The following is a 24,282-nucleotide window of genomic DNA, read 5'->3' as shown; positions in this document are numbered from 1 at the left end:
AAGCTTAGTTATATTATACTTATAATTCTTATAGATACATTTTGTTTTCGCTAAACTGTTGAAAATTATTTTTGCATTTCAGTTAGTACGATGTACAGAGTACACCAGTCAATGTCTAAATAGTTCGCCCTCTTAGGCCCGGCATGGCCAGGTGGTTAGGGCACTCGACTCGCAATCTGAGGGTCGCGGGTTCGAATCCCCGTCCCACCAAACATGCTCGCCCTTGTAGCCGTGGGGGCGTTATAATGTGACGGTCAATCCCACTATTCGTTGGTAAAAGAGTAGCCCAAGAGTTGGCGGTGGGTGGTGATGACTAGCTGCCTTCCCTCTAGTCTTACACTGCTAAATTAGGGACGGCTAGCGCAGATAGCCCTCGTGTAGCTTTGCGCGAAATTCAAAACAAACAAACTAGTTCGCCCGCTATTGAAAAGATTGCTTATGGGTCTATAGTGATAATACGCTAAGTTGGTTATGAAGCAAGAACAAATTTTTGAAGTATTTTAATTATTTAACAGTAGTAGGTTATCTCTATATCATTACTATTGTTACGGTTAGACATAAAACTTGAGGAGGTAAGCTGTTTATGTGAAATGTGCATAAATATATATATATATATATATATATATGTCGTTGACAGCTTTATATTATTTATTAACGTGATTCTTTGTAGATTATATTAGATTATTAAAAGTAAAACAATCATATAGTACGCACATATATAGTATAAATTATAATACTAATAGTTGTATCCCGTCCGCTCACACCGGGATTAAAATTTAAAGTTTGTTTGTTTGTAATTAAGCAAAAAGCTACACAATAGGCTATTTGTGCTCTGCCCACCACGGGTATCGAAACCCGGATTCTAGCGTTGTAAGTCCGCAGACATGCCGCTGTGCCGCTGGGGGGGGGGGCAAAATTCAAAGTAACAAAAGTAAAAGTTACTGAATTTTCTGTTCAGTTATAACTAATTTAAATTTTTACAGTAAATGTAACGTTTCATAAATAAATGAAAAATTAGCTTATTTGTAATGTAACATAGTGATGTGTTAATTCGAATTGTTATATTTAAAATGCTTGTTAATGTTAATTGAAATTAATTTGTATTTGTTGACTAATTCGAATATAGCAGATTAGCTATACTGACAGATTTCTAATGTATCATTAAATGAGCAATATAATTACTGTGTACTGCTAATAATGTATATTATATATTCAGGTTTTGTGATGTATGCGGTAGCCAGCGTAGATCACAACTGACATATATACATAAACTAGGTTACAAAGTTGTAAACTTTATTCTTTTACTGACTTTAGACGTCTTTACGTGTAAGTAATAGTACTACAACTGCTAGTAACACCAGTATTAACGACGTAGCATTAGTACAATAACTACTTAACTAGTTAGAAGTTATGTATGTGTATCCGTTAGACTAAAACTTGGAAGTTGATTACAATTTACATATATATATTACTTTTAGTTAGTTATGCCATATGGATGTTTGAAGCTATAATTATAACTATGTGAAATGAGCATATATATGTATTGTGTGTATATTATTTAGAATAAGTAATTATATCTACATTTTTATATCATACGTATTGCTTAGTATTAGCATTTTTTTTACTATTACAATTTACAATAATACATGAAAAGGACTCACTGTATGATAGTAAAATAACTACCCACATTTTGATGGAATAGATTTAGCACTAATTATACATTAGTTTTACATTTAATTCAATTTGAAGTTTTATGTGTTTCAACTATGGATCATAATGACTAGTTAGAAGCTTAAATATTTTAAAAGTAAATAAAGGTCATAATAGTAATTTGTTTTGAGGGTTCGTTCATATTTATTTAATATTCAATAATATATATACTGACTTATTTGTTTGTTTGTTCAAAAGAAAAGTTATATGTTACCCTGAATGGTATATGAATGAAGTTAGTAAATATTTTATGGAAGGCTTTACTTAAATATAAAGTGTAATATTAAGAAAATAAATTTGAAATGATAATTTTTGGAAAGTACTAAGCTTGTTCTAAAATCATTATGGATTATTAGAAGGTTACCAGTTTAATGTAGAGTAATGTATAGTAAAAAGAGGCTCTTGCTGAATTTTTGTGTTAAAAGTAATTCTATGATTCATTTTATAAGTTTAAAATATTGAGAATTCAAAATAATTATTGTCCATTTTTTTTCAAGGGTCATGTAGTGGCCCAAAATGGCAACTATATATATATATATATATATATATACTCTATTTTTCCATATGTCAAGTTCTGAGATGCTTAGGTGTTTGTTCACCATTTTTGAGGTCAAGGAATTTATAAGTGACACTTTCAGTGTACCAGAACTCTTTGAAATAAATGTAATGATCAAGAAACTATATTTCACAACTCGCTCAATATAACATAAAAAGTTTTAAAGAAAACAAGGGATCTTTTTGTCTCTCTAGGCCATCCCATACATACTTGCAATAAAATACAACTCAAAACCAGCACTTATCATTCAATTATTTATTAAGTCTTCCTTGAAACTACATTAAATTTACTTACAACATCTAAAGTTAAGCCATTCCAAAGGCAACCCACAGTGTAAGAAAACTAATACTGTCTTAGCTGAAAATGACTTCTGCCTTGTTAAAATGTATACTTGTGTCTGCTTGCCCTATCATTCTCACCATTAAGTATGAAAAAAGATAATGTATCAGGACAGTCGATTTATTTAACAATCTTAAATACCTAAATCAGATCCACCTTCTAGCTCCTCCTTTTTTCAAGAGAAAACAGTGTCAGTGATCTCAAAATGTCTTTGTACAACAACCTTTCCATCTCATGTATCATCCTAGTAGTCCTCCATTGAAAGAGTCTTCAAAATATTTTACCTTTGGTATCTTCAGTGGTAATGTTTCATTAACATTTTCATTTATTAATTAACAATTTTCCTTTTATTTAATGTGCATATTTGAATCAATCAATATATTACATCTGTGAACTTCATAATTATAAGTATTTAAAATTATTCTATAATAAATGATAAACATCAATTTCTTTATTTTGCTGTTAAGCTCATTTAGAGGTTGGTAACAGTGCTGCTGAAGTGAATGGACCACTAAACATGTATTAAGCAAACCAGCCATTTTCCCCATGCCATCTTGCCCTTGATAGCAGTGAGGAGTTGAAGTTAAATGCATGTATCTGTCTCGTAAGTAAACATAAAATTCCAGTTTGTTTTATGTAGGTTTACTTCATTGTTGATGTTGTGGTGAATGTTTCACTGTAGTTGATTGTTGCAAATAAGTCATATTTCTAGCACAAGTTCTCATTTGGAAATCACTTTGATGGTAGTCAATGCTTCATGGTCCATGTTGAGCTCACAGGTTCATCATTCACATAATATGATGGACATTACATATTCTAGTAAAATGAATGATCAGGCAAAACCGTGGATTAGAATATTGCTTCAGTGGTCAGGTAATAATCAGTGGAAATAATCCTGCTATGTATGCCATCTGTAGTAATGAGTATACTCAGACAAAACAAAATGTGTTGAAAATCTTGAAAACTGTAAAGCAGTTAAGAAATTATTGAATATAGCAAAGAGAGAGAGCATCTCTCAGACTCATGTTATATTGACTTGAGCAAATGATTGATAATTGCTTTGAAAGGTTTGTATTACCATTGTTATATAAATTTAGTTAACTCTGAAAAGCTAAAAAGATTGACAAAGTTTTGAAAAATAATTTGCTATTTATAACAAAAAGGCTATCAGCTAATATTAGTACTCTTGAAGGATTAAGAGACACAAACAAGATTGTACAGAAAAACAAGCATTTTCTGTCAATCTGATGATATATCTGATCTGCATATAGTGCAAATGAGCTCATTTGATCAAAGGGTAAAAGAAATTTCAACTAAGTTCAAAAATGAGAAATATGGGATGATTACAACCTGTTTTATGGAAATGCTTGATATCCAAGTATATGATTCCCAATATCAAAGGTGTTGTATTGTAAAAGAAGAAAGGAAATAAAACATATTCCTAATCAAGATAATCTTTACATTGTTGACCAGTAATTGCTTATGTTAAAAGAGTCAACATAATCAGGTATTCTTTAGACCAAGAGTATATTCTTTGAATGAATGAGCTGGATTAGGAGTACAAATATATTTTCCAGGAGAACAATGTGACTAGTATTTTTGAAATCCTTGACCCTGAAAATGGTGGTACTGACACTAAATCATGTTTCTAAGTGTGTTAGAACCCAAGATATTTAACATTATAGGTTATAAGTGGTAGTCATTTGGAAATCCAAGATGGCCACCGTAAGAATCGTAGAAAAAGAAAAAATGTAGAATAATGTCATTGAATTCTCCATATTCTGAAGTTATAAAATATAACATAAAATGACTTTTAACAAGACGATTGAGCAAGATTACCCTGGTTACTATACTAAAATGATATCTTCATGGATTGGGTGCTACTGGCTGTGAGGAAGATGCTACTGCTTTACAAAAGGATTTGGAGTATTTGATAAGTTGGATGAATAAATGGCAGATGACTTAATTGCAATAAGTGCAAGATTATACGTGTTGTGTCTAAAGAAATACTGAATACAAGTCAAAAGAGGTTATAATGTCAATGTATAGGTCATTAGTTAGGCTACATTTGGAATACTGTTTTCAGTTTTGAGCTCCTTACATTAGAAAGGACATTGAATTGTTTGAAAGGGTTTAGAGGAGGGTTATTAGGATGATACCTAGGATGGAAAGGGTGTCATACAAGGATAGGTTAAGATCTATGAACTTCCTTTCTCTTGAAAAAAAAAGAAAAGTTAAAGAAGAGATGTGATTCAGATGTTTAGGATTGGTAAAGGAATTGATAGTATTGATGCATCATCTTTTTCATATTGATGAGAATGGTAAGACTCAGGGACACAAATTTTAGCAGGGTAGGAATCATCTTCAGCTGAGACAGCTTTATTTTTTTAACAGTGTGGTTGGACATTGAAATGAGTTGCTTTCAGTTATTATAGATGTAGTTAATTTATGGGAGCTTAAGGAAATACTTGATAAGTATTTGGATGATAAGGGCTAGCTGTGAGTTGTTTTTTTTATTTAGCATGTAGTTTATTTTAGAGGATAGGATGGCCTAGGTGGACCAAAGGATCCCTTGTCGCCCTTTAATGTTATATGTTATAACTGGTTTAAATTGTTTGACATAAAAACATAGATTTAAAGTTTTGAACAAACATGCATTCTCAGAACAGGATGCATGAAACATGCACACAACTAATACTATAATGGTATATGAAATTGTGGAACATTTGATATTTTTGCCCAAGTTTTGATGTATATTTGTCACACTGTTACAAATCTGAATCGTTATTTAAAGTATGTTCCATATTATTAGCAAATCATCAGTAATCATCATTAGTTTTTTTTTCTAATATTTTTGAGAGGTACAGAATACAGTGTATAGTTACTGTCATTTTTCCCTAGAGTAAATACTAATGACTTAAGTAGCATAACAAATATTTCAGTAGGATAACACATCTATAGGTTATATTAGCAGCATGTTTTGTGATGTAATAACTATTATTTTATATACATTTTTTTATATTTTGGTTTGTAAATTTTTGAAGTGTTATTTTTTGTTAATTGTCTACTTGGCACCTTTTTTATTTGTCAACTTAGTTTTTATTACTCCTTCTTCAAAATCACTACATGTACATCTACTACCTGTATTATCACATACAATTGCATTATCAGATTTGTATCATCTCATTCATTTCACCACTTCATATTTGGTAAAAAAAAATTAAAGTGCTTGTTATTGCCTTTTTTTTATTGTGTTTTTCATTATTATTGAACTTTATTTAAAAAAGAAACAAAGTCAAACCTCTACTTATTTTACATTAAGTATCTGTTGAATCTAGTTTTGTGTATTTGCAACATATTTTAACATAGTATAATGTTTTGGGACAACATGAGACCTACTGGTCCATCTCAGGTATCCCATCCTCTAAACTAAACTAAATCTCCCTGTCTTTAAGTTCATTATTGCACTTGTCTGTCACTATCCAAGTTTTAAAGATCATTAGGTATACCCATGGTTTAACAATATATTTTTAACATGTACAGCTCACTCAATCATGTTAATGCTTGCAGAAAATACTGTTTCAATTTGTAATTATACGATGAAATCATGATGAATGACCATTTTTAAAAATACGCTTACTGCTTTCCTAAAAACATTAATTTTTTTACTTCAGTATACATTAGTAAAGTTTGTAGACTTATTAGAACATCCCATTGTTCCTGTAGTTTTTTTGTACTTATTAATAAAACCATTGTAGTTTAAAGTGTTGAATAAAAATGTCAAAAAAGGCAAATTATTAGCACTCTAATTTTGTCCATGTTTTTAATATGTGCCCTCCAGTGGCACAGTGGTATGTCTGCGGATTTACAATGCTAGAAATCGGGTTTTGGTGGGCAGAGCACAGATAGCCCATTGTGTAGCTTTGTGCTTAACTTCAAACAAACTTTGATATGTACAAATTTAATTAATTTAAAATTTCAAGAGATTCAAAGCAACACAGCTGCAAATGATTAAGTGTCATATATTTTTTAAAAGTGGTTCAAATTGTTTAAATACAAAGCAGTGCAACATTTTCAAACACGATTGCCTTTAGTTTCTGTACCAATGATCAAAGACAAAAATACAGTTAATATAGTGTAATGTTGTCATAAAAATGCTATAACATAGAGAACCAACATCCTTTGACAGAGTCAAAATCAAATCCTTGCATGATGGTGGCTGGAGTTTTAATAAAAATTGTAAAAGACCTTTAGAGTTCACCAAGTCTGTGAACTCAGAAACCCAGTTCTATACTGTGAAAAAAGGTTGGGGTTGGAGAAAAAGGGCCACTGAAACAGATGTTAAATATCTAAAAATCATTTCCCTGAGAAAGTGACAGAAAAACTGAAAAAAACCTCACTGGTGACATGAACAAGACAGGTACAGATAAGGTTTGGAGAAGTACACTCTTAAGAATACTGCATAAATGTGGTCTTTGGGGAAGAGTAACAGCAAGAAAACAAGATAATATAGCAAAGAAATGAGCTTTTGTCACATAATATTTACACCTGTCTTTGGAAAAGTGGTACAATGTGCTTTGGACAAATAACTTTAAATTTGAAATGTTTGGCTCCTACTGGCTTGCATATGCTTGCTGAAGAGTCAAAGAAAGGTCGCAGAAAGAGTGCTTTGTGCCAAAAAGAAGCATATAGAAGGCTCAAGGATAATTTGGAGAACAATATCTATGAAACTTCTATTTTCACAAAATTGATGAAATCATGGATCAGTATAAATAATAATAATGTATTACTCCATCATGCTATAATATTCCCTCTTAAAATAAGCTGAATGGTCAAACTTTAATATTTCAAAGAGGACCTCAGACACATTCAAGAAATATCAAGCTTACTTTGCAGAGAAAGAAAACTTAGGAGATCTCCAGCAAATGGAATGGTTGTCACAAGGTCCAGATCTTAGTTCCATAGAAAAAATCTGGCATTTACTGGGCTCCATGTTTAAAAAAGTACCAACTATATTAAAGAAAGCCTATTCACACAGCTTCAAGAAAATTTTTTTTTAAAATGACACCATACAATGCCAAAAAAATGCCAAGTTGTTATTGGTACCAATGGTGGTCACATTAAATATTAGCATTAAAGAAACTTAAATTCAAAAATATTATTTATGTACTAATTTTGTAATAGTTTCCTTTAAGATTAATTTGCAATAATTACAGTTTAATTTGTATAACAAATTTATGACTAATTTTGTTTGTAGAATCCATAAAAATAAATTTGCACACTACTGTTTGTCTAACACAGGGCAAGCATATAAAAACAAATATGAATGATAATATGTGCACTTGTTAATTGGTGCATTCCTTTCATTCGTCAACCAATAGCTGTATTGCTGTGTGTTTTGCTGTACTGGCAGAAATAGTTATTTTTAAACAATGAATCAACTGCATGTTGATGTAGTCATATGTAAATTGTCTCTACCGGTCACCGTGTTAAAATATTTGTCAGAAATAGTTCATAAGTCACCATTTTGCGTACACTCAAGTTACACACTCAAATATAAACTGTGTTTATGTAAAGTATTGGAAATAGTTATGAAAACACATAGGTTATACACATACAAGAGTCACAAATAATGAATAATTACAAAGAAATAGTTAATTTATCATTACAGCAGAGATGCAAAAATTGTACAGTGCACAAATACTTTATATATGATTTAAGCAGAGCAATATACCTTGCATTTATTCTACCATAAGCTTGTCAGTGTAGTTTGTGAAATATTATTTGACTGTATTGTATTACTGTTTACTTCCCACAATTCGTGTAAGTTGTGTTGTTGTAATTGGACCGTCTCAGTTTCGTATAATCCTATACAGCCTTAATGATAGTCATATTGGAACTTTATGCATTGTTTTCTATCAGCCTCTTTTTCCTTCCAGGTATCGTTCATCACATTCTCTGCATATTTGGGATCACTGTCTTACTGGAAGATCAATCTTTGCCTAAAGTCATCTCTCTCTCTTAAGCAATGATTTTTGAGCAGCTACATGTGCATTGAGGCCATTTCATGTTAATGTTTATCATATTGTTCTGGAAGTATCATTCAATTCTATACTCACTGCTACATCGTTGACAAGATCTCTACTGGATTATTATGTATCACATAAAGAGTTTACCCAAGTTCTTAACATCACTTTTGAAAATTATAGACTTGATACTTTGACTACTTCTGACCTCTACAGAATTGTGTATTTCTTGTTTGATCACGGGTTGAGGCTAATTTCTCACTGCAGCTGTCTTAGCCAGGTCCATAGAGATTCCATCTCTCCCTACAATGAAACTGATAAACTCCATTTCTGTGTGCCTGAGTTGATACTTTCTAGGTTTCAGTTTCAAGACTGCTTTACTTATCTGCTAGAATACCATTTTCAGGCTCTCACCCACAGACTCAAATGTGTGACCAAACACCAAAGTATCTTTGATGTAGACCAGGCATCTCTTGCATTGCAGTCCCTTCAGTGTAAGCTCTGTTAATTTCTAGAAAGTGGTGGATATGTTATACAAGCCAAATGGCATAATGCAGAATTCATACAAGCCATACATGTGTTAAAAACAGTTATAGGCCTGCTGTACTTGCCAGCATCTGGATGCCATATCCAAAGTGTTGAAACCAACAAGAACCTTCTATTGCATCCAGACATTCATCTGCTTGAGGTCAAGAAGAGGCATCAGAAGAAGACAGACCAATGTTCTGTCGAAACATTTAGTATGTTCCCCTCCCCAAATAAACCACTTCAATATGCTTATAAATCATTTTTTGTCAATTTAGTATTATATTAGCACAATGTGCTTCCATACTCAAGTACAAATTCTAGCAGTAAAAAAACATGAGAAATTCAAGGCATATAATTAAGATAATTACATATAATGTCATGAACTAAACTCATGTGATAGTTAACATATATTCATGAGAAAGAAAACATAGAGATATATTTAATACTTACACTATGTATAGAAGCTTTAATTGCACCTTTAAAGAGATGTCATAAAACTATCAAAGTCCTCTCTTCACAAGATGTTTGACTGCTGCTTTTCATCAGTAATTACATGGTAGACTGCTAGCCTCTGAACAGCTCTCTTGAGACTGCTTTTTCAAACTTCAGTTGGTGATTTTAGGCCACTAGCTGTTTATCTCTGATGTTCTGTTTTCTGTACTATCTAAGTTGTTTTGGCACTGTACCCAAACCACCATGTGAACAATGGACGAGTAGTGTTCTGCCAGACTTCCTCAGTTATTAAATGACCTGAGATTTCTATTGGGACAGTTGCCAATAAGGTGGTGATTCAGCAACTGAAGACCTGTCATACCATATGACAGTTACAGTCATTCTTTGGTGTCAGATTCCAAATACTTTTGGGTCCAGTTGACTTGCTTCAGGAAACATACCATGCTGTTATGACAAAACATGCTATATTAGCCATTGGTGGAGCACAGGTTTTGAATCATTTCATGTAGGTATTCCAGTAACTTGGTTGCACTGGTCAATGTGTTGCTGAAAGTACTTTTAATGACTTATCAAGGGAAAATGGCTCTAGCTTGTTTATGACAGCTGGTCTGAAGGCATCAGGCATTTTTCTCAGTACCTAGAATGACTGTGTAGACTCAGGCTCAACTGATCTCTCCATAGACATTGGAAGGTGCTTCTCTAGAGTCAATTTTGTTCAAGTGAGCTTCTCCAAATCCAACCATGATGAATGTCATTTTTCCATCATAGTCAGGGTTAGGATCTTAAGTTATGGTATTCTCAGATGGACGAAATCAAAGTAACCAATGTCCAAGAATTTTTAAAGCATAATTTAGTATTGAAAACTTCAAGTCAACCCAACATTGAGTGTAGTGTATGTGGTGCACCTTATAGTGTTAGTAGTGAATGTGCTGACCCAAATACAGCAATAATGTGCTTGTCCCAAGCACAAGTGTCTAATCCACAGAAGTAATTTATATTCACAAGAACCAGGAAAAATTGGAAATTTGATAAAATATTAAAAATTTGTATTTGATTGATTTTTTGTATATTTTATTTAAGAAACCAATATAATCATTGGATTCTGTGTGAAAAACTATCATCAAAATGTTTTTAACAAATAGCAATTTGTGTACATTAGGCCTGTTGTATACAGAAACTGGTCCATATATATATATATATATATAATGTATGACACACATCTATCTCATTTTCATATATTAACCAATACATACTTGTCATATGTGACATCACTATTCACTGCAAATGTAATAACTGAAGCATCCAATCCTAGTATCATTTGTGCTTTCAGGCACCACCTAAAGGCTTAGACTAACACTAACCCTTTTGATACCACTGATGGAAATAAGCCAAAATTGTCATGCTGTCATAATCATTCATTCAGATCATATTTCAGTGTTCCCAACTCACATAATTCAATGTAGTACTAAGTATTACAACAAAATTACTTTTACCATCTTAACATGGTTATCAACCCAAGACTGTGTTTTCTGCATTGGTATTGCCATCTAGGGATTGTGAAAACCCTCTGCATGGCATAAGTAGACAAGTACGTCAAAATCAGAAATCTTGCAAAATTATGGATATACTGCTTTGATTGTTACAGTCCATGTGAATTACTTGCACTGTAGAGTACTTCTCCCTCACTGCACATAGACCTATCAAATCATCAGGTGCAATCTTGAATGATGAGAGAACACAAGTTTGCTTAGGAAGTTTCTACAAGCAAATGGCCAGTAACTAGAAAATTTAACCTGATTGTTAAAAAGTTAAGATTGGAGTATCTTTGATCCTCTTTCAATATCAAAGTTCCCGTTTACCATTAATAACCAAAATTAACATCAGTTTCTTTGCATCTTATCTAACAACATCATCTACCTTAGCTCTGTTTCTTGTAAGTATTGGGCAGTAAGTTCTGCAGAAAGTTTATTGAAATTCACAAAATAGATTAACCAATTATTGTTAGACATCAAGCTAATGATTCACAACTAAACGTTGCTTGATATCTTAGAAAAAAAGTGGCCCTTTCAGCTGCTGGTTTATTGACCATCCAAGTATCCTAAATCTGTGCTATAATTGAGCAGCTTAATAGTTTGGAAAGCACTTCCTTTCAGTCATTTATTTTTCAGTTGATGGACCATTTTATTTCTAATTATGGAGAAGCCCATTGTTTTACATTTTTGAAGCATCTACATATATTACACAAGACCTGTAACTGCTAATTCCTCTCATTGAGTTGTTGACAACTGAGATTTAGACCAGAGCAGCCCAAATGAAGCTGTATATGTACTGCAGATGTACACCAAAGCCAAACCTGTCACCAGGCTTTGATTTTTGATCAACTACTGTTATGTAAATTCATGTACATCAATTAATATAGAATGACAACACTCCAAGTATTCTGTTTACATCTTTACTGGGTGAATGACAATAAAATCATATCAACGCTCACTGTACTTCTCATCCAAACATCAGAAGCTTCAGAGGGTAACCAATTGCTGTTGTTTAGTTGTATTTTATGCACATCCCATTCTGTTTGATCAGGGTTCACAAACTTGCCAAACTTACACATTCAAGTATACACTGCCTATTCAGCCAAACCATCATATAGAATGATTTATGTAAAGTTCATGTTTTCACCACATCCAACACTGCACACAACTCTGCTATCAATTTACTATTGAAATTGGTTCTATTGTATCTCTCCAGGTACTCCAAATCCATGTAATTTATTGCTTAGCCAGCACATCAACAACAAACTATTGATATATTGACCAGTGGATAAGCTTTAGCCCACTTGGTAAGTAATTGATAACCAGCACATACTGATTACTTCTCAGTTTCAGGTAGAGAACCAACTATATCTAAGATGACTCTCTGTAGGGGAAAACCTACAACTTACTCACCTTAACATGAATGTGACCTGTTAAACCTCTTTTGCATGTTTGAAATAGGGGAGAACCTACAACTTACTCACCTTAACATGAATGTGTCCTGTTAAACCTCTTTTGCATGTTTGAAATAGGGGAGAACCTATAACTTAATCATCTTAATATGAATGTATCCTGTTAAATCTCTTTTGCGTGTTTGAAATAGTGCATGACATTCTCTTTTGTCTTACAGTTTTCACATTATGCAAAGTCTGAAGTATCTCCTGCATTGGAACTCTGGAGACCACTAGCTACCTCACAGATTAGTACCATATCTTTGTGGTTCATAATCATGGTACAACATGTCATTCTTCATTTGTAGTGGATTGTTTTATTGCCTGATGTTGAGCATGTCAATACTAATACTAAATTTATGATGGTCATTCTTCTCAACAAAACTGTACTACTGCAACATCATTATCCAATGCACAGTTATAACTTCTGGATTATCAACGTCCATTAGCCATATCATAGATGCATGATCCACTGAAAAGGTGAATTTTCTACCATACAACCATACAACTACTGGTCTTAAACACTGAGCAGTACTAAAACTGCAGGCAATTCCTTCTTTGTTTCATGGCATCAGTGTTCAGGAGGTGTTAGTGTATGGCTTACAAACACATTTACAAGCTCTATACTATCTTGTATCTGGAAAACAATGTTCCATTTCCACAGTCAATGACATCAGTATCTAGTATGAATGAAAAATCTTAAAGCCTGGAAATTGTGTTCACATAACACAAGCTGCATATCAGCTATAATCAAATGAGACAGGAGTGCAACTATTTTGGAGAAAGATTATACAAACCTTTGATTAATAGTATGAATTAATGCCTAGAAGCTACAGACTTCTTTTGTCTCAGACCTTAACCATTGCATTCTCCACAGAATCAGTAGATACTCTTTCCAAACTTATTATATGACCGAGAAAATCCAATTTTTTCATGAAAACACACATTCCAAGTTTTAATTTCAAGCTTAATGCACTGGAATACAATCTCAAATTCTCAACTGTGACCTCAACATGTAATTAAAAATTACCATTTTACCCACACAGATGAGATATTTTTTCCATTGTAAGTTTCCCAGTGTAAGCTTCATAATCCTTTCAAAAATTGTATGGGGTATTATAGAGACTGGCATTACATGAAATTATACACTCCTATTTGGGTGATGAAAACAGCCTTACATCTATTTCATCATCTGTGCTAGCATCTAAAGGCCAGATATAGTGTGTTAAGATCCATGGATGTTCTATAATGCATCCAGAGACTGAGACATTAATCCATATGCAGTACAAGAAAGCCATTAATGTATGTTAACTACAGATCACATAGAACCTTGGCATTTCTTTCTTCTCTCTGATTGTCACTTCTGAAGATGACCAAGCACTCAGTTTCAGTGCTTACAACATTCTTGATGTTCTAGTGAAGTCTGTGCAGTTGTTGTTTTATTGGATGTATATCATTTGTACCTACATGATGGCATTTGATCATTACCTGACTCAAATAAACATATAGTCCAATAAACATGGACACCCAAAAAATTTAGAAAATTTACCAGAATACATTGAAATCAAAATATATTTGTAGATAGGTTTTGAAGGGTGAAGTACAGCAGTTCTTTCAACTACAACATAAGTCTATTTCTGAGATAAATTAAAGCCACGTTAACTGCATACCATTTTCAGATATTGCATAATTCACTCTCAATTGTACTTTAAAAAGAAAAAAATCATAATATCATAAAAATTGATAATATTGCTAGTAATAATTGGCATGTTGTGGTACGCAGACTTACCATGTGCCTCCTATCCCCTTAGCTAATAGAAAACAATTTCAAATTTCTCTACATATTGTGCATGTAGTCTTAATATTCCTATCATCATAGTTACTCGTGGAATTAGGTCATTCAGCTAAGGTGTTATGGGCACTATTTCGTAGTAAAAACTGATATAACATAGAGCATTATGTATAGAAATACAGAATTGAGGAAAAATACAAAAAAATTTTCCACTGATAAGTCAGGTAATGCCCCAAGTATACATCCTTTATTTTGAAGTATATAATTTGTTTTCTCAGTCTGGTCATGGTAATATGTATAATGATAATTCAAGAGAATATATGACTACCTTATTTGCACTGTAATACAACCCTCCACTATAGGTGCCACATAAAATATACACTTCTTTTAAACTTTATTTGTTGTTTATAAAGAATATTTCACTGTGTTGTATTTTATATTCAGTCTCTGTTGTTTTCTTCTAGCTTTTTGAGGTAGAATAATTCAGATTTTCACTCCTAAATACTTTTTCTTGCAAACTTCCTGTTACTCTAAGGGAAATATGTGAATCTGAGAATGATACATTGTTATCTTGAAACTTTTTATTGACTTGCTTTTGTATCTAATGATAATGAGAATATTAATGAAAGCCATTTACTGTTTATGTGTAATTCTTCTTCTCTACATTTAAATTGTGCCAATAATTTTTTTTTTTTAGAAAACAGCACTGGTTTAAGATTTATGCACAGTTTTATCTGTTTGGACATGAAATATTTTGAACAACCACCTGAAATACAGAATCAGAAGTGCTTTAGATATTTCATTGTTATAATCTTACATCAAGATAGTTCAAATTCCAGTATAGTTTTCTCCATAGTTTCATTCTGTCCCTGAAAAGAGACTTATTTTGATACTAGATAGGTATTTTTAACTTGAGAATTGACAAGCTGTAAGTTGAGGACTGTTGTAGTAAATACAGAACAGAGTATCAGTCCAATTAGTCTTGAATTATAATTTTAATACAGTTAAGAAATATTTTTATTCTACTTTAGTTACAAGATGGTTTGAGTATTATATATTTGGCCCTTGTTATTTAACTTTTATAGGTGTGACAGTAAAATAATTTTTATTGGTATAAACAATTATGAATTAGGAAATTTTAACTTCTTTCACATTAGATTATTCAATGAATGTTATTCTAAATGTAGTAAATAACATACCTGTTTTTGTTTATTAAAAGTCTAAGTTATATATGTTCATGTATTTAGAAGTACACCTTGTATATTTAGGAAAAATAGTATCCAGTTGTGAAATTCTCTATTAATAACTTATCTATGTTGATCATATTTGCAAAGCATCCACAATAAATAGAAATGAGTGCATAAGTTTATAAGAACCACAAAGTTCAGGCCGTAGTAATTGTTAATTGTGTACTCCATTTCTCACACATAGAATGTGTTTGTTTAACCAGTTAGCTGAAGTATGTCAAGTTATAAAATTGGAAATATGCCAAAAGCATGTCAAGCATTGCTTGGTAAATGCTAAGACATTTACAAAGAAAAAAAACATTTAAGATTCCAAACATCTGGATGCAAGGTGTTTAGTAAAATTTTTAATATAGCATCTTTTACTTAGCAAGTACTTGTACTATACATGTACGTCTGTTAACAAGTGTCACATCTCTTGACCAACTTCAGCTCAAATATACTCTGTTTTCATCCTTATACAAAAGTATATGTTTCCTTGGATTTAACATTTATGTATATCATACTTAAAATTACAAAATTTTGAATTATAAATTGCATTAAAGCTTTAATAGCCCCCACCACCACACACACACACACACGAATAAGTCTTTTTTCTGAAAATACTATTATTTGACTTTAAACAAAATTCTTATTAATTTTAAAGTAAATAAGAAACACCCTTTTCTAGGAACTTCCAAAACTGGTACATGTGTTTTATGTAAGTGTATATTCAACAACTATTTTTTATCTTTTATATCTTCTAAGAATGAAATACTATTGCAAACTTTAATTACCCAATCTTGACATAACCCTAGAATAGAAAAGGTTTTGTATCATTTGCTCAAATACTCTGTAAAATATTATCTTTATAAACTGATCATGTTAACTGTAGATGCTGTAATATTTTATTTGGTTGGTATGAGAAAGTTTAGTTAAATAAGTGTATAATCCATATAGATAAAAGTTTGTTTGTGTAAAATGAAATATCACTGTTACATTCCGTAAGATAGATATATATTCCCTCATCCCCATTTTCCATTCTACTATGTTTTGTATTTTTTTTAGAAATCACTGATGTACTTGCAAATTACAGTAGAAATACTTATTTTTTAGTTTTTTAGGTATACTTACATCTATGATTCTTATTGATGAAAGAATTTATGTAGATATCATAAATGTAGAATTACAAAAAAAAAAGACTTATACAAACTGCATAGCAGAAAATGCAACTGAGAAGAAAAAAAATATTAAAATAACTCATCAAAGCTATAGCTTTATGGCAATGTTTTAAGTAGTTTCTTGGCTTCAATGTTTACTAACCAGCATACAGTAGGGTATCTTCATCATAATATCAAGTAAATTTTATGTGATAAAAACTGTTTCCTAATTAAAATACTGTAAATATTGAATTGTAATTGAAAACCAAATTTAACATTTTTAGAAGGATTTCAATTGCTGATGCATTAGAATCCAGCCATAGTTTAAATTTCTTGATAGCCAAAGTTTCTTGTATTCTTACATTTTGTTTATTGTTGGAACAACATATATCAAAGTTCTTTTCATTTGCAGTTCCATAACATTTTCGGTCTAAATGTCTGTAGATGTGTTGAAGAATTAACAGCACTAGACTTCAGGTAATCTTTTATAGACTGCTCATCCATCCACACTGTTTTTTTTATTTACTTTTCAAGTTATGCTAAAGTAGTTACATTAAAAGAATGCTATCTTTAGAATGTTTGTACACTCATGAACCACTTCAATGTGCAAGTTCCATTTAAGTGGCATGTTATATTCTCCATATGTTAGTGCTGCATTAAGAAGTAGTGATATAGTGCTATGTGGTCACAAGGGAATGTTGACCATTCTCTTAATTCATGTGTTGGAGGAGCACTGCTTCCATACTTCCAACAGTTCACTTTTAAATTTGGTACTACATCATTATCCATAAGTATATAAAATTAAAAAATATGTTTTGAGGAATTTCAAAAACATAAAAGAGCACTATGTTATATGTATTTATAATCAGGAATTCATATTGCCCAATGCCCAGGGACAACAAGTTTTACCATTATACTTTACCCATTAAACAACTCTTACTTCTTTCTTTTTTTTCACAGTATTTATTATACCTCAAGAGAAATATTATGGGTAGATTTCTTGAGAATCACTCAATTTCTTAAATTATAAACTGCAGAAGTTTAGGGCATACAGAAAAACATTTAAAAATGTATACCTTTAAACCTCAAACAAATCTATGTACACAAATCTACCTATCCTTTTAATTCACAGCCACAGTAATAATTGCATTTAAGTTAATTCAAGAATTTTTTTTGTTTACAGTACTGTAGAAGTCCAGTAAAGTTTCACTATCAACTCTTGGAAGAATATATCTAATATTACAAAAATTTTAAAACTGTCATCATTTTAGTCTATAGCACCATTGATATAAACCATGATTTCTTTATCAGTTCATGCATGAGGTATTCTTCATTCTGCACTGTAAAATCATAATGACTAAATGTTAAAGACAATTGAAATACATGAACAAATATATGTAAAGAGTTCAGATGCAAAACATGGTATATGCCATTTCACACAAAATTGAGCAACCAATGGCATTGCTTTGACTAAAAAGGCCTACTAATATAAAACATGTTGTCCCCCCCGAAAAAAAACAAATACACTTTATGAAATTTCAAATAAGATAATAAAGTTATATATATTTATAGGTTTTCTTATGATATTTTTTAATGGTTTTATTTGATAAATATCCGATATGTTATTTTATACAGTAGTTTGCTTTGTGAAAGGTGCAGAAAAAACAAGCTGATTTACTCAAAATGACAAAACTGGATACTTGGAAGCATGAAAATGTTGAATCAATCATTACATTAATGTTTACTGCACGATTATAGTAAAGTTAGATATTAAGGATCAGAAAATGTAATTTTGCTCATTGATTTAACTTTTATTAAATGTTAGCATATAAACCTTTATGTAACAGTTCTGCATTGACTGATGTTATTGCTTTTTTAGTAGCAAAAATGTTAAACAGAATGAGAAACAAGAATATACTTTGTATAGAACAAAATGTTATTGCAGTGTAAGGTTTGGGAGACTAACTTAATTAAAAGTTAAAATTAAAAATCTAGGATTTAAAAAGCAAAAGTATTGTACTAGTTATGTGTAACAGCCCTTCAAACCAATACTGTTTTGGTTTTGAGGGCCAAATTAATAATATGTACATTACTATTAATTATTATACAAATCCATATTAGATGAACCAATTAAGTATCTGAGAATAAGTGAAACCTGTTTGTTTTTCGGTAGTTGTATTAATCTTTAGTTCATAATTTGTTCAATAATTATGAGAACCATTAATTTATAACTAGAAAAAATTTTGAAAAATATGAATATGCTTCTTTGCTATAAAAAAGACTAAACATTGTAAATTGAATAGAAAATCAACCTATTAAATATTACATACATAAATTTATATAGTTAATGTTCCCCAACTTTGAATCGACTTTCATAATGTAACTGTATGGTACAAACCAAATAAGAATGCTGAGTAAACGTTTTACGCTAACCATAACCACAAAACAATGGTACCAACCAAATGACAACATTGATTAAAACTTTGCATGCTGTTTGGGAATACAGTATTTTGCATGCAAGTCTTCGTTTATTTATATAAAATTCAAATAAGATTATTAATACTCACATACATCCAACTTATTGATTTTGCACTGTAAAAATTTCATACAGCTGGCAGACAGGGAATATAACAAAAATTTTTTTTGATTCAATGTTTCACATTTTATGACAGACATTTTTAAAAACATGTTTATCTATTTCACTTTATTAACTTTAGAAAATATTCTGCATCTTCAGGTAGTACCTTCGTGCTATTTCTGCAAAATAGCTCATTTAATCTAGATATTGTGATAAAAAACATTACAGATTTAAACTCATAAGAATTGTGCAAACAATTGGGTTGTCAATGCATTTTACTTTTCTTTATTTCTAATTTCATTACGCAAGAATGATTATCAATTGCTAATTGATTGTGTTCATGTTAAATAAAAATAAATTTGGAAAAGTTATATTTTACTTTTTTGTTTGTGTGTGTTTTTATGGGATGGAGAGTGGGGGGAGCAGATTTTATTTAGCATTTTCTTCCCTTTGATAAAATTCCCTTTAGAAAATTCTACACCTCTGTTTGTGTCTCCTGCCTGCAAGGATACTAATTAGACCATACTTTTATGGAAGTAATAAATATATATCCAATGAAAAGAAACATCTACACTTAAATTAAAATATCACAAGTTCTGTGTATAGTACAACTTCATTCAGTTTTATTAAGTTACATGAACAATGTGTACATATTGTATGTTCCAAGTCAGAATTTTTACATGTTCCCCATACTTAGCAATTGAAAAGACAACATTCGATGGAAAAATTGTATCTAAAATACAGTACAAAATTTAAAATGTTTTCTAAACCAAATATACTGAAAAACAGAGTCAACTGGTTAATTCATTGAAGTTTTTTGTTAAGGTTTTTCTTGGAGTAGCTTTAACATCTTATATTTTTCCAAGGTCACTGATTTATTGCTGTTTTAGTGTGGTTGGTATTGTTTACAGTATTTTTGATTATACAGCCTGTTTATAGTACATTGTATGGAGTTCTGTAGGAAAACATTTACATTACATACATTTTCTATAAATCATGAAGTGTTAGAGTTTTTCTTTACTCTATACGTATTGTGTTGTCTGTTATTTTTCTTTGGACTTTTATGTTAACACAAATATATGTATTTTATATTAGGTTTCAAGAAGTAATGTAGTTAAGAAGAACACTTCTATAGATGTACCTATAATTAAGAATTTTGTGTCTGTCAAATTAAATTCTGAAACCAGAAGTGAAATGTTGCAGAAGGTAAGTTTGATATTCTGATTTGACTTTTAAACTTTTAGAGTTACAATGAACACTTGTTCCCCCTCTCTCTCTCTCTCCATAGTGATTGAAAGGTATGAAACTAAACCAGTTTTAACCATTTTAAAATTGCAGTTTGCAAATAAATATGAATTTTTAAAAAGATGTATATGAATTATCCTTCATTTCCAAACTGTAAAAACAAACAATAAGTATTATGTCATTTTTTTTCATTAATATGCTGATAGTCACATTAACTACCAGTGTCATACAGTTGTATGAAAAAAAATGAACCAGCTATTTGAAATAGCTACATTTGAGCAAGAAAATATTGGCTAACAGTGTTTGAAACAAAGAATGTTGCCAGTCAGCTGTTTTGAAAACAATTGTATTCACTAAAGGTTATGTTAGCCAACCATGATTAAAACAGATACAGTCAAAGAAGACCATATTAGTCACTAATGTTTGAAACAGCTATTAGTAAATAAACTTGATATAAGCCACCAGTTTTTAAAACAACTACATCTACTGTCAACCATGGTTATGTTAATCATCTTTGTTAAAAATAGCTACATATAAACAAAACATGTTGGTTACAAGTGTTTGAAACAGCTATGCTCGGTGCAAGTCATCTCAGCTACTAGTGTTTAACACAGATACATCTGTCTGAAAAGATAAACATGTCAGCTGCTAGTATGTAAAACAGATACGTTCATTCTGTGGTGACCAGCTCTTCACAGAACAACTAGCTAGTGCTTTGGTGCCACTGCCAAAAAGTTCTTATGCATATGGCAAGCCTTTAAAAAAGTTCTCACTCTTTTTTTTAATAATGTGTACTTTGTTGCAATCACCATCAAATTATACCACTCCACCAGTAGGAGGGCAACAAAACCTATTTACCTCGTACTCAACTTGAACACTTTGTGCAAATTAAAAGCTCATTCTTTTCCTCAGTATTGTACTGTTTAGATGTGTTATTTTTCTTAAGTATAAAGGATCTTTTGTACAATATTAGTATTTTAAACTGAAACAATTCAGTTATGTTTTCACCTCAGATTTATTATTTCTCTTAAATTGATTTTACTTATTTAAATGAAAGATATTAAAAAAATCAGTTTCATGGTTTGGTTATAAATTCTCATACCTAACTTTCTGAAATCTCCCTAGTTCCAGACACTGCTTAATAGGAGTTGTCTTATTTTACTTCAGTGGTGACTAGAGATACTCTAATGTTAAGTGATGTTATCACCATTGTACATCAGATGGTGGGTTCTAGTATAAATTCTTCTCAGCTGTGTCTTCACTCAAGGCAGTGAATGCACTCACTATTTTTTTTTTTTTAGTTTTCAAGAACATAGAGGATTGGTGGTCCATGATACATCTTTCATCATTGAACCAATTTCTTGTCATCTCTTGTTCAAGATGGGATGGTTCTTCAATCTAAGGTGGGTGATCTTTCGTGGGTTTTGAATGACCAAGGTCACTGGTTAAGGTGCTTTTCTTTACACTCCAATTCATCCAGCCACCCTTTACTTTCTTCATTTCACCCACAATGTTTTTTGTTTTTTTCAGTTCAGAGCCCTTCCTTTCAAAGTAGCTAAAGCCCCATATGTTTTCAACATGGTTCAGAGGGCTTTTGCATGGATGATGTACTCATTGAGTCTGCACTTTTATTACTATATAAACAGTTGGCTCCTCCTAGCCTTTTCCTTGGAGGCATTCTCTGCTGCAGCATCCATTCTTCTTTGGAAGTCTACTCATTTGGATTGCTGGTCAAGCTTTGAAAATCAGTATTGACCCCTTCTTGGTATCTTACTAATATGGTTATTTTTTATCAACTCCTTTGTTGGTTGGCTCAGCCTTCTCCTTAACATCTCTGAAACATAGAGCTTCTAGTTTCCTTCTCTTACTGCACAAAAAATTTTGTCTCTTTGAGGACTCTAGCCTCTCTAAAGTCTCTTATACCTTTGGACATGCCATAAGTATGAAGATTCTGGTCAGGCCATTACTCTTGGTCGAACATTCTGTTGCAATAAAACTTACTTTATTTTGGTCAATTAGAAATTGCTTGTCCAAATCATTATTGATGAATAACAAAGATCTCTGTTTATAATATGTCAGACCTGCTGTATCTTTCAATTCTCCATTCTGACATGTATTCCAGAACTCACTTTCCATGGAGCCTTTTTCATCTTGAATGGAAACAAACATGGTTTGTGTGCACCCCCTACAATTATCAAGGCATTGGGCATAGTTATGTCATTTCATTGAAACAACAAGACTTTTTCTGCTTTCTCGAAAAACATCAAAATAGATACATATAAAAAACACTTTAAAATCATCACAACAATTATTGGTTACCACGGTTGTATCTAGAGCTTTAAATAATTGTCTTTTTTTTTTTGTCAAAGTCCACACAGTCTGGTTCAATTACTTTAAAACACAATTGAAAAGACATTATTATTCCTACTTTGTTATTACAATACAGTCTGTAATAATTTCACTTTAAAAATTGCCACTATGCACTCTTTATGGCTAAATTCACAATCATGCAGTTTAGATCTGTGTCTATCGAACTACATTTTGGTTGCACATTTATACCCCAGCAGAGGTCTAGAACATTTCATACACTACTAGATATTATGATGCAATAATACTCAATTAAAACAATGAGAAAACTCAGAAGGTTCTAGTAACATGACACAATAATATAACAATCACCAATTTATAACTAGTGAACTACACAAGTTATGATTCGTAAACAGTTATGTAAACAAACTTGCACTATATAACTATCTAAATTATAACTTACATTAATCTTAAACAAAAACAGTCATGGATATGGAACAATATTTCTCATTTTGTAGGTTAAAAAGTATTTGAAACACTGTGATTTGGATCAAATGTCACCCACAGTAGATTTAAACCAAATGCCATGCACATGATGATTCCCCTCCAGATGACAATGAAACTGAGAGAAATGATCCAAGCTATGCTCCTTTTTCATATTATACTCTGTGTGCATCCTAAAGCAAATTAAACCGTACAAAATCGAAGCATTTAACATGTTGGCTGCCATGTGCCCCACCAATGGGTCACAACCGACTTTTAGTTATGAACTGTGTGACACACTGGTGGGTCACAGACATTTATGTTTCAAAGCCAAATTTCTCTTGTGGCATATGAGTTTGGGACACTGGGACTGCTCCTTGGCACCTTTTGAATGTTTAATTTTATTCATACTTAATTTACTATGTGTCAGCCAACATGTTAAGACTGAATATCAGGTCAATGGACAACATTCATACCAAAGGTGTTATGTGCCCAAAACACAGCTATTATATCACTTGAAACATATACCCTATTATTTGTTATGCATGGTAATATCATCCATGCTGAAACCTTGTGTTGTAAAGTCATTTGGACAGAAAGTAGTTTCCACCCAATTCATGTCATGTCAACGTACCAGTTGTAAAAGAATTGGTGTGATTTGTGGTATATTCTTAGGTAAAACTGATTTTACTTAGAGTGACAAGATATTTATTACAAGGTATTTATTTATTACAGAGTTGTTTTGGACTTCTCTGAAACTGAACAAGTTCATGAGAATGAAATATATTGACTGGAGGACACAATGTAAAATAAAATAAACATTCACTATCTGATAACACAAACACAATGTTTATACATGCTTAGAGTGCTGGACAGTCACTTTTACTGCATCTTAAACT

The 24,282-nt window shown here is 31.6% G+C and overlaps 1 long non-coding RNA gene across 1 annotated transcript; it reads left to right on the top strand.

Annotated features, from left to right (window-relative positions):
• The first annotated feature begins 1,238 nt into the window (after positions 1-1,238).
• On the top strand, positions 1,239-18,521 carry LOC106458067. Its single transcript, XR_002610303.1, has 4 exons — positions 1,239-1,326; positions 3,073-3,209; positions 17,183-17,247; positions 18,406-18,521. It is a non-coding gene; the product is annotated as an uncharacterized LOC106458067 (long non-coding RNA).
• Positions 18,522-24,282: the final 5,761 nt, after the last annotated feature.

Source organism: Limulus polyphemus, unplaced genomic scaffold (genome assembly GCF_000517525.1).
Source record: "Limulus polyphemus unplaced genomic scaffold, Limulus_polyphemus-2.1.2 Scaffold411, whole genome shotgun sequence".
Classification (NCBI taxonomy): domain Eukaryota; kingdom Metazoa; phylum Arthropoda; class Merostomata; order Xiphosura; family Limulidae; genus Limulus; species Limulus polyphemus.
The sequence above is the reverse complement of the archived record's forward strand: the minus strand, read 5'-3'. Positions and strand labels throughout refer to the sequence as shown.